Genomic DNA, 17,149 nt, shown 5'->3' with positions numbered 1-17,149 from the left:
CCCATATGTGAATTACCCCAAATTGTCAGCGGCAAGATTGAATTAATGAGAATTTGGTCATTTGAAAAGTTAAATGTGGGGGCGCCTGTGGCTCAATCGATTAAGCGTCTGACTTCAGCTCAGGTCATGATCTCACAGTTTGTGGGTTCGAGTGTGACCTTGGTCTCCACACTGATAGTGCAGAAGCTTCTTGGGATACTCTGTCTCCCTCTTTCTCTGCCCCCCCTGCACTCACACTTTCTCTCTCCCTCTCTCTCAAAAATAAATAAATAAGTCTTTTAAAAAAGTTAAATGAGTGTATGAGTGGGGGGAGGATACTTGAAAACCTAACTTTCCATTTCATTCAAAATGTAAGTTTATGTAAAATGATTTTTAATCCATATATAGAGATAGATAGGAGTGCTAGAGTATGGAATTTTAATTCCAAGGGAAATTCTTCAAAAATTGTAAGTTCTGATCAGTAACTCCATCAAGTCACAAGGTGCTTCCTCATTGTCAGCATTCCTGTCACAGGACTCCTTGCTCTGCAGTCCTCAGGAGTGCATGCGGACTTGTGCCTGGCTTAATAACTTGGCACACTGACGTCAAAGTGGATAAAAAGAAAGTATCCTCCACTCACGTGTGTTTGGATTTGAAGAGGACACATACGCCTTTTTCAGCTGTGATATTTATAAATGGTGTAACGTGGGTAGGGTTTGAGAAAAATAGGTGAGGAGAAAGAAAAGAAAAATGAAGGATGTACATCCTCTGGGAGGAAGAAGGAGTAGATGAAGTGCGGAGAGGGTAATGACACAGGGAGGGCCTTACTTTGCCTCACAACTTAAGGACTGCACCGGCTTTTGAAACTACTGTTGTATGTTGAGTGTAGCTGATATTGCCGCCTCTCGATCTGGCCAATCTGCGCTTCTCATCTTCAACATTCTCTTACAAGAGTGTTTGATTCGAAGAGCCATGGTGGGCAGGGAACTTCCTGCCCTGAGTTCTGTTAGGGAAAGTGTGGAATTTATTGTGAGTCCCACCCACCCTCCGGGCACTTAATGCTTCCAGGCAACTCTTGCTTTTAGTTTCCTTTCTTGTTCCCTACAGGGATGGCCCCAAATATTGTCAGATTTTCTGCGACTCTTTATCCTATACATCTTTTCTTTATAAGTGTGTGACTATATGTCTTCAGTCAGGGATAAAATTAATCTCATTTATTTCCTTTCCCTATCCTTTAACATCAGTAACTTCACCCACCACCCCCTTCTCTCATCCTGTCTCCCTAAGGGAATCCTTCCCTTCCCCCTTGAGGACTTTGTTCAGTTAGTGGTGGCCTCACATTCTACACTTTGTCCCTTCCCTCGAGCCAAAAGAGACTAAAAGAATTTTCCTTGATTCTGCTTCCACCTCAAACTTGTGCTTTATTTCTCTCCATCCTTTTGACACAAAATTCATGTAAGATCTATATTGTGTATATTTGCTCTCCTTAACTTCCTGATTTCTCCTTTGCAAATTGACTTCTATCTCCACAACTACTTAGCAAATGCGTTGGTTAGGATTACTAGTAACTTGATAATTAACAAATACAGAACCTATTTTTTTTTTCAGTTTTCGTTTTCCTTGATTTCTTTATAACAACTACACTATTGACCTTTTGTTTTTTCCTTAGTCTCTTACCTATTTTACTGTTCCTTCTTGGTTTCTCTCATTCTTTCTGCTTCTTCATAGTAAGAATTTTTAATCACCGCGGATTCACCCGGGATTTACTTGTCATTCTTTCTTCTCCACGTTTTCTCCCTTAGCTAGTCATTCCATGCATTCCCATGGTGTCAACAATTATCAGTGATCCATCAGCTACCAATATCAAATCTATTTCTCTATATCAACCCCTCTTTTGAGCTCCATTTATGTATTAGTGACAGCAGCTTTGTCATATATATGACTCTGGGCAATTTATGTAAGTTTCTGAACTTTCAGTTTTTTTCATGTGTAAAATGTTTCTGTAAGATTACATAACAGCATTTCTTGTCATGTTTTAGGAATAATAAAGGCCAATGGAAATTTTTTTATTACTAGTAAAAGTTTTTTTGCACAGTAAAGGTGAAAAACAATTTGAGAGGTTATGGTGGGGTGGTTGTGGAGGAAGCTAATAGATGTCAAGTAGCGGAAGCACCACATTTTGTTTCAGGATGAACTAATGCTGTGGAATAAATACACAGTGTGACTATGCCCATGACAAACATGAAGCTTAGTAAAGATGAGAAAGCAGAACTAATCCTCAACTAAGCAATTTAAAATGCTGAGTTTTGTTCCATTTAAATATCAAGATACTCCAAATAAGAAGACGCTGTCTTACATTTTCTGTTGGTGAATTAGGGTTTTCCTTAAACATATGCATTTAGAAGTATTAACCAAGTAACAGATTGTATATTATCTATCATCTAAATAGTGCAAACTGTCTTGAAGATATATACTTTTCTCAGTAATTTGTTACACTGAACAAGTATTGTAAAAATTTATGTATTCATCAATTTAATAAATCTTTTCTGCTAATTGCTCTGTGCCAGTCATAGTAGCATGGTGGTTATTTTAAGATTATTTTAAGATACAGATGCTTGCCTCAAGAAACTTAAAAAGAAAGCTATATAGCTAGATAATGCACATGACAGACACGTGCAACAGGTAAGAAGGATCATTTTGCTCAAAGCAATCAGCAGAATAACCCATGACTGGGACTTGTCCCCTGTGGTCAAGTGGCTCCAACAACTCAGGAATGTTGATGACTTAACCTGCCCCAGACATCTCTCTCTGGGTCAATGTCCTAACATAATCTATGGTTCATTACAAGACTAGAGTCTACCCTATTTTCTTCCTCTTCACCATTAACACTTCTCCTTTCTATACCTTGTTCCCATGGGACAGATCTTGTGACTTCACCAAGCCATCCCCACTCCCTACACCCACTTTTATTATACTGCTGTTGAGTTAGGCACATTCTAGAATCTCATAACTGATTGGACAATTTTAAGATCTGTAGTTTGAATGTTCTGATCTCGGGTCTCAGGACAGTCTTTGACCACCTGAAGATGTTGAAGGAAATTTAAGTATTTGCTTGGGTAGTTGCTCTGATTAATAATAAAAATAATAATGATAAAAAAATTAAAATTAAAATTAATAATAAAAAATAATAAAAAAGGTAATCTGGAGTTTTGAAGTTAGAGGTTAAAAAGGACTATTATTTCTTTCATTTTTAAAAGGTTTAAGAATGAAATGGTATATCTTCAAATGTTTGATTAACTGACTCTATTAATTAGATAGGATAAACTCAAAATCAAACTTGGAGAAAAAGTTAGTATTTTACTCTTTGAACAGGTTTGGAAACTTCTGGAGTGCTTGAGACCCATTTGATATAGAAATCTCATAAAAAAAATGAATCAGTGATCCTTAAATTTGGGCAAGACTTACTGCTGGGATTTGTTCCCATGAACAAACATCCTCTTGTGAAGGAAAGGCCAATGTTTCCTTCCTTTCCAAGGGAACTGATTATGGTGACTGTTTCTATTTTAGTAAGATATATAAACACATTTCAATGACAGCAAAAAGCAAAGCATAGCATGGCTGGTGATTCAGCAAAAATGAGGATGGCTTTGGTCAGCAAAAACAATTTAGACTTTTCTCATTAGTGCCATTTCCACTAACTCTCAAAAACATTGCTTTTAAAGTTGCCTTAAGAAAAAAAAATAGATTGTTTATGAAAATCCCCTCAATTTCAAGCTAATGGTAGAATCATAACAAAAATGACTCAGAGGGAGGACATTTCCTGGGAATGAGATAATAATTCAGTATTTGGTCAGGCATTGCCTTCCAGATAACATTCTCTGCCAACTTTGAGGTTTCTGCGTTTTGGACTATAAACTGTCGAAGTCAACGTTTTCATACATAAGAATAAAGAATGGAATGGATTTTCAAATACCTTTCATTTGAAGCCTGCATGCTTAGTCTGTGAATATGGCAATGTATTTGCTGTCTGAGATTGTTTTTTTTTTTTTAATTTCAGAAAATTAATTTAATAAAAACTAAGGCAACTTCATTTTACTTCTCACTCTCAAAATAAGTAAAACCCACCTGTAACACTGATACAGGGAGACAGGGTCAGGCAACGCTGGCAGAATAGGCTTTCCGTGTTCACAAGAGTAAATATGCCCATAGTGTAACCAATCTAAGTAGAAGTGAGACACTTCACTGGGAAGATTTATTGGAAAGTTATAGTTTGATTATTCCTTCATTCAACAAATATGCATTGACCATTTACCATATTGACACAGCCTCTGCCCTCACAAAGCTTTCAGGGCAGTTGCAGAGATAATCAAATAAACAGGTATAACCAGGATAACATTTTAAAAATTCTAAACAGATGTAACTTTAATTCCCATTAAATCATGATACTCTGAAGGTCCCTACCATGCATGCATGCAGATGGACCATCCAATCCAAACTTGGGCTATGGAGGTAATGTTATAAGGATGAATAAGAGCTGGGGGCTAAATAATATTAGGCAAAAGCACAAATAAGTGTGAAATCCTGGATCCCAGTGAGAGCATTCGAGGAACTAAAAGAAGTTGAGCATGGCTGGAGAGAGGAAGGAAATGGCAAAAGATAGGGGTGGTGAGCAGAGGCTAGATCATACAATGCCTAATAAGCCCTATTACCACATATTTAGTGTATTTGAAGAATTGAAGGAAGGCTATTGTGACTGGACCATCTAAGTGGAATATTTAAAATCATCAGTATAAGTGGGGTGCAATTTGAACATTAGAATTTAATGAATTTAACCAGCTTGGGGAGCTGTGAAATAGCCAAGGATGTTCGTTCCTATGATCCAATTTGAATGAGTGCCTTGCATGAGCAGGAAAAATGAAAAAGAATTCGGGTGTTTGGTCAAGTTGCCTGCATATTTGAATTGGATATAGGGAAGTGATGGGCCCTACACATCATCGCCTGGGTGGACAGTCTCAAATATTCTGAGGCCTTATTTGTGATAAGAGTAGGCTTATGTGCTGGCTCAGGAAAGAGCAGGAGAAAGTCTGTGAGGCAGCTCTGAGGACTTTCCTCCCTGCTCTTCCTAGGGGCAGCTTCCCTAGAGGAATAGGAATTAGCATTCATAAGAGGCTTTGAATATGTCCCCTGAAAGAGCTATAAAGCCCAAAAGTGGGGTTGATGGGAAAGTGAGACAGGCGTGCAGAAGGTAGTTAACTATTTAACTATAGAAGTCAGAGGCATCCAGGAAGCTAGTCTATAGTATATGTCTAAGAAAGAGTGTTTAGTTTTAGAAAAACTAAATCACTTACAGTTCCAAAAGTCAAGCAGAAATCCAGGAATAAGATGAGGAGGAGCAAAAAGCTCATGAGTGAAGGAATCTAGGTCTGGAATTTTCACAATGAGCAGAGTAATGATGCTTGGGTTCTCCTTTACTGGGCATCAGCTATATTTGTATGAGTAAGTCAGCCTCAGTTAAGACACAGGGTCATGGTAGACATGTATGGAAATGAGGGTCACTGCTGACAAGATGGTCATCTTTGATTGGAACCATCACCTGCAAGAGCACTCATTAAAGAAAGTTATGGTAAATCAGAAAAGTTACTAAGATCTACTACCTGGAATTGTTGACATTGGACTTACTGAACTACTGTCAAAAGAAACCAAGGGAAACCACAGTAGAGAGTCCCAAGATGGAAGTATCTCTTGGAAAGAGGATCACACTTGGAGGCCATACAGCATCCAGGGTTCTCTGAAATTCCAATAGAAGATGTTTTTGATATAAAAGAAGGGAACAGAGATGGGGAATTGGGAAACAGAAAATTCCTGACAGGGGCTTAGACCAGCTAGTATAGAATTATAACCTATCCTGGGACTTGTGGTAGAAGGTAAGAGAAAGGATGGCTTTATAATGCCAAGAAATGTGTGATGGGTGCCCTTTGTCACTGGTTTTTGGTTTGCAAACTGGCAGGTCAGAAATAAGATTTCTTTCATGGTGACCTGATGAACTTTTATATGCTCATCAATTTTTTGTTAATATGTCACCTTTTAGTGAACCTAGGTTATACGTGAGCAAAATATACTTTTATAAAGCAGTCACTTCTTTTATTTAGGACCAGAAACTATTTGGGAGAATCTCTGGCAGGGTGTTTTTTTTTTTTTTCCTAAGGTCTACTATATGAGTTATACTTGGTGATTTGAATTTAGACCCAAAGAATGAATTTATTTTTTAAAAAATGTTTATTTATTTATTTTTTGAGAGAGAGAGAATGAGTGTACAAACAGGGGAGAGGCAGAGAGAGAGAATCCCAAGCAGGCTCTGCACTGTCAGCATAGAGTCTGATGTGGGACTTGATCCCATGAACCATGAGATCATGACCTGAGACGAAATCAAGAGTCAAATACCCAACCGAGTGAGCCACCCAGATGCCCCCCAATTTCTTTTAAATCAAGAGACATCTGTGAAGTTGTTAAAACAGGGAACTAAACATCCCTGAGTCTTAAGTTTTAAGTAAATGGGAACACAAACACATTAAATAATCTTTCACGTGTACTTTTTTCCTTTCAGTAGGTCTATTTCCTTCAAATATATTGTTTTTCCTTTGGAAAAAGAATTGAAGTAAATAGTATTATAAAAATAGCATTATAAACTAGTATTATAAAAGTAGTATTATAAAAATGAATTTGTTATTAAATTATTGGAATTAAATGAATTTAAGTTGGTTAAAATCTTTAGTAAAATTTTAAAAATACAATTTTTAAGACAAAATTTTAAAATTTAAGACAAAAATTTTTATTTTTGAGAAATAGGATAGGGGGAAGGAGAAAATGTCTATATCTAGTTTCAAACTAGTAAATGAGCAGAACGCTTACATCTGAGTTTCTTGGTTTTTACAACAAAAGTAAATCCTGTTGGGTTGTATATATTTTATTATCTAGTGTAAGGAATTATATACCTTTGTATCTAAAAGAACATTTTCTTGTTCTCTACACTCTAAGAGCAATTTATCACAAAAATAATTACACATGAGACATTTGATAATATGGTAGGCAGCACATTTAATTCATAGTTTAAGAAATGCAGAAACAGTCTTCATATGGCTATTTCTTATAATAATCCTTTCTAAAACAGAAGGCAAAATGTTCAAACTGGTGAAAGTATGTCTGTCTATGCTAGAGTAAATGAGTAATGGGATTTTTATGTTATCTGATTGTAGCGATGGTAAACTGTTGAGCAGCTGGGGTGATGAGCTTCCCACTCATGATTCAAATGTCCCAGATGAACCTGTGAGAAAAGGAGCAGAGGAGAGAATTCAAAACAAAGCTTGCTCCTGAAATCTTGGGATTCTGACTTGTAAATTGACAGGCGATCCCCATGGAGCTACTACTTGTGTAGGAAACAAAGTCAAAGATCTGTTAAGCAAGTTAAAGAGCCTTTTTCAAAGTCCTGCCCAGATGGAAGTTCCTGTTTACATTTTCATAGAAGTGGATTGCCATGAAAACAGGTTTAGGGAAAATTAATGGTGTGGTTTTCACATAGTAAACTGGCTACTGGCATGTTAATTGAAAAGAATATAAACAGTTCATTGGCTAACTGAATAAAAAACTGCTTAAACTATCATTTTCCAGCTCATGTGGTCAATGTTCTATTGAGACAGCTGTCTTAACCTACATGTGGCAACATATTGCCTTATTAATGATCATTATTTTCATCACCATTTTGCTTAGAGGAGTACCTCACAAAGAAAACAAACCCATGGTGATAAAGACTATGGCAAGAAAACTGCTTGGTATTCTTTTTTGCTTGAAATTTTTTTACCAAGATAGTTATGAGTCACATGCAATCATAAGAGGTAATACAGAGAGATCCTGTTTTTACACTTCCCAGCTTCTCTCAGTGGTAACACTTTGCAAACTATAGTATATCAGCACAACCAGTATATTGACATTAATATAATCCACTGATCTTGTTCGGATGTCCCCAGTTTTACTTGTACCTGTGTGTGTGTTGTGTGTGTGTGTGTGTGCTTCGTTCTATACGATTTTACCACATATAGGTTCCTGTATCACCTTAGTCAAGATACTGAACAATTCCATCCCACAAGGATCCCTCCTGTTACCATTTTATAACCATATCCTTGTATCTCCCCCCTTGCCTCTCTCACCGCCACTCAAACCCCTAACAACTACTAATCTGCCCTTCATTCTTAAAATTTGTCATTTCAAAAACCCATGCTGGAGATATACTAGTTTGTTTAACCATTCATCTGTTGAAGGACATCTGAACTGTTTCAAGTTTTGGCTATTACAATAAAGCTGCTATGAAAATCCAGGTACAGCTTTTGGTGTGGACAGAGGTTTTAATTTCTCTGGGATAAATTCCCAAGAGTGCATCTGCTGGGTTGAATAGCAATTGCATGTTTAGTTGTATAAGAAACCATCAAGCTGTTTTTCAGAGTGGCTATATCTTCTTACTTCCCACCAGCAATGCATGATCTTGTTTTTGCACATCTCCAGCATTTGCTGTTGTTACTCTTTTTGTTTCAGCCATTCTGTTAGGTGTATAGTGATATTTCACTGTCATTTTAATTTGCATTTATCTGATGACTAATGATGTGCTTATTTACCATCCACATACCTTGTTTAGTGAATTGTCTGTTCATGCCTTCTGCCTTTTTTTTTTTTTTTTTTTAAAGAGAGAGATTGAGAGAGAGAGAGAGCAAGCAGGGGAGAGGTGCAGAGGGAGAGAGAGAATCTTAAGCAGTCTCCACGCTCAGTGCATAGCCTGACACGGGGCTTGAGTCCACCACTCCAGGATCATGACCTGAGCCAAAATCAAGTCTGTCGTTCAACTGACGGAGTCACCCAGGTGCCCCTACGCTATTTTGCATTTTCAAGTGTACAGCTTTCTAACTTCAGTTGTGGATTCTTTTTTAATTGAAACATACATTGATACCGTGTACAGACCTTCCTTGACTTACAGTAGGGTTACATCTTGATAAACCTATCATAATTTGAAAATATCATATCAAAATGCATTAATATACCTGCCTACAGAACATGATAGCTTAGCCTAGCTCACATTAAATGTGCTTGGAACAATTACATTAGCCTACAGTTGGGCCAAATCATCTAACATAAAGCTTACTTGATAATAAAGTGTTGAATATCCATGTAATGTATTGAATACTGACAGCATGATTGTCTGGGTATAGAAGGCTTATAAGCGTATGGATTGTTACCCTTATGATTGAGGGGCTGACCCGGAGCTATGGCTCATGATGCTGCCTAGCATCATGAAAGAGTATCATACCACACATCACTAGCTGGGAAACTACCAAATTCAAAATTTGAAGCATCGTTTGTATTGAATACTATCACTTCTGCACCATTGTAAATTAGTAAAGTCTTAGGTTGAACCATTGTAAGTTGGGAACTATCTGTAGAAATTTTTTTCACTGTTTCATTTCAAACAGGGATGCCAACATATTTCCCACAGATATAAGCCTTATATTTGTACTCAAGATTCGCTTGAGAGCTCAGCAACGAATCAGGGAAATGGCTTCCAGAAAACTCTTTTTTTTTTTTTTAATTTCATAAAATATTTGTGACCCTTAGGGATTCTGATTGTTTCAGTTAACTAGCTAATAAATTAGGTCAGGTAATGGAAAATAAATTTACATTTTAAAAAATACATCTGAGTTGTAGGATATCCTACACTCCCCATCAACAGATGGTTTCAGCTAGAAAGAAACTTCCTAGAAGAGATATCAGGGTCTATAAGATGTTGAACCTTTGTTGAGGAGCTGGGCTCAGCAGGGCCTGCAAGACAGGCACAACTGCCAATCCTTGACGTGTGGTTTATTATCAGTGAGGGTCAGTAGAGAACTGACAGGGTGGCAAGAGGGGCTGAAATCTCATTTCGGCCAGCCACAGCACATACCATCGACACCAATGGCTGGGTGCTTGGTGGAAGTCTCTACAGTGAGAGGAGGGGTGAGTAATGATGACTGGGATAGAGAAAGCAATGGTGCCCCCCAGAGCCCCTACCTGCCTAGGGCTCAGTATAGAAGGGAAAGTTTCCAAGCCAGTGAAGACAGAGATGGGTGAAATAGACCTACAAGAGATGTTAGGAGCAAACAAAACATGGCATTGCATAATTGTTTGGGGAAAGTGGGAAAGAAGACTTTGAATGAGAAGGAAGCCCCAGACCTAAGGGGAGAAATATTACATCTTATTTTCTCTTTTCTTTCAGGACCACAACACTGAGAGTAGATTTTAGAAACTATAAAACCTGGTGTGGGCCTTGTTGGTAGTGGATAGTGAGTGACTGAATAACCTGCTTATTTATTTATTTATTTAAATTTTGGAGTCTACATACATTAGTCCAATCTCCATTCTCCTCACCCTCTAAGGCTATAGTCTGGATAGAACAATACCAGCTCCAAATTGCGGAAAGAAATTCTAGACCAAGTCTAAAGGATTAACTCTTACAATTTGAGCAGTGAATAAAATAACCCCCAATATTTCCCTATTCCCTCAGCTACCATGATCTTTTACTTGTAATTTCCACAACCAAAAAAATTAAAGTTTTATTTATTTAAGTAATCTCTACATGCCATATGGGGCTTGAACTCACAACCCCAAGATCAAGAGTCATGTGTTCTTCCAACTGAGCCAGCCAGGCTCCCTTTCACAAATTTCTTAAACAAGTTGGCCCCATTTCCTTATTTCCTCTCACTCTTTGACCTGACTTTTGTCCCCTTCTCTCCCCCAATATAGTTCTTGCTGATGACCTCTATGTCATTAAATCAATCAGCATTTTTTCAGTTTCATCTCACTTGGCTACAAGGCAGGATTTTTTTTCTGTGACTCCTAATGTCGCTCTGACTTTCCTACCCCTCCTTTTAGACTTACCCTTCTCTAATGGGATCGTAAAGCTGGAGCCCCTCAAGACTTATTCCTAAACCCTTTCTCTCAGTCTACACCCATAGACATGGGATATCACCTATACCTCTTTTGAAGCTATCAGAGTCTCTCCATTGAATCAAACTTACTGTCAGTCATTCTTGTTCCCTGTCCCCCAATTCACTCTCTATAGTGTAATTAAAAAAAAAATCTTGTCACTTCTCTGCTCTCAGATAAAGACTGGCTCTTGTGTGCTTCTCCTCAGGCTCTGTCAACACATCCTCCTTTCAGTTCTTTCGGTCTCAAAGTCTTTGCTAAGGCAGTTTCCTCTGCCTAAAATATTTCTGCCTCCCCTCTGCTCCAACTTCATCTAATTGTTGACTAGATGTTTTACCCAAATGTTACTTCCTCAGAAAAGCTTCCTGACAACACCAAAATATATCAAGTCTATCTCTCACGTGCTTCAGAGACCCCTGAACTCTACTTTTAAAGGCCTTTCACTGTTTTTATGTATTTGAGTGATTATTTGATTAATCTGTGTCTCTCTTACTAGACTTTAAGCTCCAGAAAAGGAGGTACCTTGACTATTAGTCTTCTCTGTATCTCCAGAACCCAGTATAGGGAATGAGTGAAGAGATCAACTAGTCATAAGTGCTCAAAAGCCTGAAAAATATCTCCTTGGCCCCTGGGTCTCCAGGGAGCAGGTCTTCCACAGTCAGAGGGCATGAGGATCCTGGAATAGGTGCAGTGGCCCCAGATGTAAGCATGGATTGGAACTGCCTCATGCTTTATTGTGCCAAGTTCAATTTCTGGTGATCTTTCCTGACTATTTGAATACTTCCTGAAAGATTTGCTCATCCAGAAAAATTGTCTCAGTTTTTATTGTTAAAATGTCTTAAAATAACATTTTTAGAACATTTTATAATTATAAAGTATATACATTTTCATATGTCATTTGAATCTCCAAACACCTTCTGAAAGAACGAATTATTCTCAACTGACAGATGTGGAAAATGAGGCTTAGAGGGATTAGTGACTAACCCAAATTCTCTTAGCTAATAAGGGACTAAGCAGGGACTTCATTCCAGATTTTGCAGTGCCAAGTTCTGTCTTTTCCCACTACTAGATAATTGCTCATGGCTTCTTTTTACTTGGTCAAGTCTGAATTTGGACTTTTAGGGTTAATAACAATAACCCAAGAATGATGTAGCTTGCATCGTAGCTACATATATAGCACATACAACATATATTATGGCACTTACATATCGATCTCCTAATCTGGGAGAATACCTCAATCTGTATTAGTTTTTCTTGTACTATAAGGGGACATGTGACTTATATAGCTGTCTTTGTCAAATGGCCATGTTTTCCTTCCTTTCTTCCTCCCTCCCTCCCTTCCTCTTTCTTTCTTTCTTTCTTTCTTTCTTTCTTTCTTTCTTTCTTTTAATGATAGTGCTTGGAAAATTGTTCACTGGGTTTACAAAGTAATAGGACAAACCCTCAAATCTATGGAAAGATGAATTATTATTCATCTATTTGAATCATTACTTTTTCATGATATTATCCAGCCATATTTATATCATTTCAGATAAAATCCAAAATATAAAATAATTATTAGATGCAGAATCTCTTATAACAGCTGGTTAGGCATCCTAAAGTGGGGCAAAACCTTATACTTTCCAGCATAAAAAAAGAAGTGCACATAATAATAATTTAGGTTTGCAGTTACAGCCAGGTCCTTTATTGCTGGTCATTTAGTTGCACAAAAATTTGGATGTCCATTTCTGAATTCAAAGTTTGTTAGTCCTGAATAAGCAACTTACTTGCTACTGAAAACAGAAAAATAATTGCAGTGTAGAAAATCTGACTCTTTCACTTGGGCTAATTTACACTTTCATCAAATGTCTTCCTCTTAAGGCAAGCTTCATGGTGGCAGTTAAAGTTTAATTCTTGGTTCCATAAATATTTATTTGAAGAGCACTGTAAATTTAGATCATGGTTCTAGGGTCACTATGTTAATGGAATTAACACATTCACTGTAGGGTCTCAGAAAAAAAAAAAAAAAAAAAAAGGAAAGGCAGGCACTTGTGCAGACACCATAGATTGTAAGATTCACCAGGAATTTGAAAACAACCTCTTTCCTCTTTCAGGAAAGGAAAGACAACCGGCAGGAGGCCATGGTCCTGAGGACCCCAGCAGTACCAGGCCACGTCAACTCTCTCTGAAAGCAGAGGGGTTAATAGAAACAAACGAATGAACAAACACCTCCCAGTTCATGGAAAAGCACGTTAAATACAAGCACGTTAATATAAAAACATTTTGATTCCAGAAAAGTTAAAGTGGAAAAAAGTGCATCTTAGGATAGAGGAAGCCTGGTAGCCAATTCTGTGTGGTCAATTATTTTCTCATTTACATTCGTCAGCCTGGGTCATTGGAGAAAGGCATTTTCAAAATATCTCAGTTCAGGGAACTTTAGGACTGTGAGCTTCAAAACTGCTTGCCAAACATCCCCTGATAGTGCAACTAAAGGGATCTTAAAAATGGAGATTTTACATGGTGGGTAAATACTGGCAACTAGATATTTCTTTCTTTCTGTTTTTAATGTTTATCTATTTATTTGGAGAGAGAGAGAGAGAGAGAGAGGGAGAGAGAGAGAGAAGCAGCAGAGGGGCAGAGAGAGAGAGAGAGAGAGGATCCAAACAGGCTCCACACCATTGGCTCAGAGCCAGGTACAGGGCTCAATCCCATGAACCGTGGGATCATGACCTGAGCTGAAATCAAGAGTTGGAGGCTTAACCGACTGAGCCACCCAGGCAACCCTACACATTTCCTTTTTAAAGAAAAATCCTCAAACATTTTAGATTCTTTAATTTAGGTTCTTTCTGCATGAATAGAAAGGAATACAAAGCAAAAACTTTTGTATTTTGTATATGAATTTCTGAAAATTTGAAACGTTTGCTTCAAGAAACTAAAATAAGCAATCGATTTCTTTCCATATTAAATAATGTGATTTCATATAGATGACTTGAAAATGGACTCATGAAATGTCGAAGGTTAATTCACTTATACTGAAATGGCATCTATAAAATCTATAACATCTTTAATCATAGGAAAACGTACTGTAACAAATTATATGGGCTTTATTTACAAGACTGAGAAAGTTATTTCCTATTTACCTCCTGACTATAGTGGAATGTGTTACTGAAAAGCGAACCTGGTGAACTCATGCTGGGGACTGACCCCTTCAGCTTTCAGTGGAGCATCTAGTGCAGATTATATGACAGGTGTTGCCTCATAAAGAAGTTTAAATGCTTTGAAATAACGGTGATGAAAGTTCTCTAGTCTAAATATAGGACAAAGTGTTATATTACTAAGAAAAGTCAATAGTCTAAAATTTAGAAAGTTTTTGTGAATAGCTCCTGTAGATAAAAAATTATAAGAAAGCAAGTGTGATGATTTTAATTCAGAATCATTCTAGAAAAAGCTTTAGTCTTTTTTTTTTCTGTAAATTTCTACTGAATTATTTCTTCCCTAAAATCACCTTGTTCCATAGCCAGTGATTTAGAGAAATCATTCCTTTCTATGGAACCTCTAAAAATATATTCTGTTGTATGCAGGGTAGAGTTTGTAAACAGAATTTACATTATAGGTAGTCATTCTTTTTTAAAGCCCCGATCTATAATCTGTAGTGTGTGTATACTGAATGATGAAAATAACAAGTTAGATTTCTTTTTGCCACTGATAAATTATTGAAAAGTCAAACTTGTTCAAACAAATGATTTGTTGCTTTTGCAATCTGCCTCCTAATGGAAAAATGGTCAAATATTAAACACTTAGCTTCAACTGGGTCAAGGATAGTTTTTTTGGTTTTTTTTAACCGACTCTACAATTGGTCAGCTTGTCATTGTTGGATCCATTTTTAGATGTCCAGAAATAGATTCTTACTATGAGGGAAATCATATGGTTGGATTGGAAGTTTCCAGTTACATCTCCGGAGGGGATGCCAGTGTGTGGCTTTACATGAGATACTGGGGAGGAAGAACATAATTGATTCTGGTTGATGGTAATCTGAGTTCTTCCCTGGAAGAAAGAGGCACAGAAGTATACAGTAATATTTAAGAAGCATATAGTACTTTTTGTCTCAGAATAAGACTGGAAGAGTTCAGTTGAGGCTTCTGTGAGGAGAATCCTTTAATGAAGAGAAACTGCCTTCAAAAATCTTAGTCCCTTTTGTGCCGTTTATGTTTTTCCAACAAAGAACTCAAACTTGGTACTTCTACAAATGCATATATGTTAGCTGTATGTGTGACACAATGTGTCCTGAATTCAACTAAGGAAAATGTCCTTTAATTCTATAATGTTAATACTCCTTCCTTTCTTCATAGCATTTACCATCCATTACAACACCTCAATCCCAATTGAAAATAAATTTTCTGTATTATATGACCACAGTTAATGATGCGTTATTACATTCACATGATCTGTACAAATGTTTTATGAGAATTGTGGATATTCTGGAAGGTAAGTAATCAGAAAGGCAGCCTTTTGGCTTCCCTCGAATATCAGAGGCAGACCTTGCCTCTTAGACTGAGAAATCTTTCAGTGAGTCAGAAGAACAGGTAATTACATTTAATCTTATGTGAACCAGCCACGAGGAAACATTTGCTACTTACTCCATAATCCATTCTCCCTACTTCCCTATCACCCTCCATATTCTACCTATACAGCAAGACTCCTCTGAGAAGAAATCACTGCCGGCAGTATTTACTTTCTGCTCACATTAGAACATTTGTCTTTGTGCAGTGAATATATCCACTGATAAGCTGGCAGAGTAATACCCTGAAAAAAATTGTATGTTAATGAGCCATTGTCCACACAATAAATACTGTTGTCTTTTCCTTACAAATAAGATTTGATTGCTTCATTGACACCGGACCAGGAATTTGTTTTCCATTAGCGATGATGGATTTTCACAGATCCACCCCCACCTTGCCTCACTTGCCTCATTGCTGGAGATCTTATAAGGCATTTGAGAGGCAGTTGACAGGAAGCTGAGAATGTAAGTCAAGCTGGAGTCTTCAATCTTGTCCAGATATGTTCTTACTTATGAGGTGATGTAAACTGGTAAAACAGCAGCCACATCATTGCTGCTTTTAGGAACCATAATCATTTACAGTGAACCAGAACAAACCACACTTAACAAGGCTGTAGGAACTGGTCACACTCCCCACTAAGGGCTCCTAGTTTACTTTTGCTACCCTCTCCTTCTTAAATTTCTTCCCACACTCTTTTACTTCCACCTTGAGAATGCTAGTTTTCTTTCTGTTGCCCTAATGTTCCCTGCATACCCGTTCACCTTATCCCTTGAATAAAAGGATGCATTTGGGGTGGCTGTGCTTTGTAGGCTAATTTACTTTGTTTTAGCCCCTTTCATGACTAAACTAAATACTGTGTGAGCTAACTGCTCCCACTTCAATTTTGCCATATTTTCATTCTTTCATTAGCTTGAGATCTGCAACACACTATTTTTTTCAGAATAATACATGTCTACTGTACATAAAACAAGAGGACTCTTAGTACCAGGGGTGTTTCAAATACAGTGAGTGAACCTTGAGACCAATGTCCAGCAATCCTTTTTGACTCTATAACAGTGGTCGTGCTTCCTATTGAAGTTAAGAGAAACTTCTGTTGCTGGTGTCCCACATCAGTACCATATCAGAAGTTTCCAATTCATGCTTATTCAATGAAATGGAGGTATAATTGAAAAAGGACCACCAGCATCATGGTTCAAGTAAGTTACAGATTAAAAAGTTTTAGTGGTCTGGCATGGAAGCCCAACCATAATTTTCTAATCTGACAAGAACACATCTTCCCATTGAAACAGTAGGTTTAACACTCAACCTAATGCTTTTAAGTTATAAACAAACAGTAACACATGCACAACAGAAAAGCAAGAGAGGGTCAGAATAAGCCCAATACATGAATAGACAGAATATATACTGTGTACAAGGATACATTAATTTTAGGGATCAGGAGTGAGGATATGCATTAATGGGTTAAGAAAGTTGACTAGGATATAGTGATTCCAGACATACTTTGGGGGAGAATAATAAGAGGTGTCTTTTGGGAGAAGGTGATTGAGCAGTAATTCAGAAAAGCTGGACGAACTAAATATAGGAAGGATCACTTTCCAATGCTACATACAGTGTCCAAAGGCTTGGGTTCA

Source organism: Panthera leo, chromosome C1 (genome assembly GCF_018350215.1).
Source record: "Panthera leo isolate Ple1 chromosome C1, P.leo_Ple1_pat1.1, whole genome shotgun sequence".
Classification (NCBI taxonomy): domain Eukaryota; kingdom Metazoa; phylum Chordata; class Mammalia; order Carnivora; family Felidae; genus Panthera; species Panthera leo.
The sequence above is the reverse complement of the archived record's forward strand: the minus strand, read 5'-3'. Positions refer to the sequence as shown.